The sequence below is a fragment of the Telmatherina bonti genome (assembly GCF_933228915.1).
Source record: "Telmatherina bonti genome assembly, chromosome: 14".
NCBI classification, from domain to species: domain Eukaryota; kingdom Metazoa; phylum Chordata; class Actinopteri; order Atheriniformes; family Telmatherinidae; genus Telmatherina; species Telmatherina bonti.
Genome location: NC_136612.1, coordinates 16678438 through 16680728, shown reverse-complemented (window position 1 = coordinate 16680728; position 2291 = coordinate 16678438).

Below are 2291 nucleotides of genomic sequence, written 5' to 3'. Positions count from 1 at the left end.
AACGGGAGGCCTGCAGAAAACAACTAAATCACTCCGGTTTTACCCCGGGAAATGAGGGGGCAACAGGGGAGCGCGAGAAACAAATACCCCGTGTCTAGCTAGCGGTAAGCTACCTGACACTAGGCAGCCAAATGCAGATAAAGGTGCAGAAATGAAAACAAAGGTTCATTTGCTACGGACACATTCAACAACTTTGCCTGCGATATCCCCAGTCCGTGTGCTCCTCCGATTGTCCCTCGTCTGGGGGAGAGCGGAGGAAAAAGCTATCCATTCAAACCAGTTTCCACTAATGTTGGCGTTAATGTGGAAGTTCACGGATACAACAGTTGCCACGGCCCGACAGATAACAATTCCCCCCTAAACCGCCCCTAACACCATAAGCAACAAAACGCGGCGCCTCGCTGCATTTTTTTTAAACTAACCTCTGGTTTCTTATGAGGAATGTGTCCGGTCATGCACCGTCGGCCTGAGCTGTGCGGCTCACAACCCGCTCCTCCCGTGGTTTGTGATGTGTTGAGTCTGAGGTAAATCTCAAAATGGCGGTCGCGCTCTTCTCTGAAATGTCACATCCGCATGGAGATCCAAACACTGGCCCATCCCCGGCCAGGTTCACATCTATGCTAAATCAAACGGAGCGGGGGTGTGCATCAAATGCAAAGGAAATCAGAAACTAGGGATTATAAATTCATTAAGTGAAATAAAAACAGTTATGATGTGAAAGGAACTGGTGGGAATAATAATAACAGCGGGATTTTTTGTTACTTTGCCTGCTGTGGGCCCCAAAATGATTTATTTTGATAGGAATTAATGGAGATGTCGGGGTGCAAATTATTGTAAATAATAAATATGTATAGATGTTTATGAGTTTACATATCGTCAACTTTTGTTTGTTTGTGGTTTCGCTAAATGTCCCCGTTTATTCGCGTTTATTATTTAAATAGCATAGGTCAATTATGGGGTGGATGCTCATTTTTTTAAAAAACAAAATAAAACTGAGTTTGGATTACTTTATATCACACAAAGGAGTTTTATGCAATATCATTCACTAAAATGGCATGGCAAAAAAAAGCTACATAAAGAAGAAAAAAACTTGCATTAAAGTAACTTTATTTTCTGAATAGATTTTTCAGTTGTCATGTCATGGTAAATTAGTATCCATACATGCAGTCATATATATTTATAGCCTATTTGTAAAATCATAGCATCGTGCTCTACTGTGCTGTCTGCGTTTGTGCTGCAGATAACAAGCAAGTCTTCAGATTTTCATGAAATGTCGCCATCTACTGGACAAACCCGGTATTACACTAGCATATCTTCAGGGTTTAACTTTGCACTTTTAACCTGTTTCTGTAATCTAAAGCATTTCACGCAAAATTAAATGGAACTACAGAATACTAAGCCAAAACGCAGTTCTAACAATTCCAATAGTATTAATATGTTGTTTTTTTTATTAATACATCAAATCCCTGAGATAAAAAATAGAAGCAAGAAATCCTCACACAGAAGTAGCGTACATATCGTCCCAAGATGACTTGATCTAAGCAACTGCCTGAAAAAATAGACAGGACAGACAGAAAAAAAGAACAATTATTCATCTTACAACGGGCCTTTTTTCAATTTATTTGTTTATTTATTATAACCCTGTTATAAGACATTACACAATAACTTTCAGATTGGATTATAGCTGCATAAAAAGTGTTACTACATGACAGTTATGTATTTCAGGGATTACTTGATTTCAATCGTAATGTGTAGATGTGTTCTGTCCAGGTTGCAGCCTGCCCAGTCGCAGGTGAAATGGGCTCTACAGAGAATAATAATTTAAATGATTGATAAATGAATGAATGAATGACAAATCATTTTTGTAAGATTTCTTGAATCTAACAAAATAAGCTAAATCTATTGCTTTCTAAATAGCATTAAAGTTGTCCTTTCAAGTTGCCACTTTTATTCTTCCCACTTTTGGATCGATTTGACTCATAATTTTGTTTTTTGTAATGATTTATGAGTTATAAGTCTTTATTGTGAGCATTATTTCAATTTAAAAAATAAATTGTATAATATAATATAATATAATATAATATAATATAATATAATATAATATAATATAATATAATATAATATAATATAATATAATACGTAGCTCTTGCAAACTTTAGTATCCGGATACGTTCAGAGGTTCTTTTGTGTCAATGTTAGAACGGACGGGTTTGAAAAGCCAATAATACTCTGCGAAGTGATCTAAGGCCCGCCTCTCAATGTTCAAGTGGCCAATTTCGGTGAGATATGGC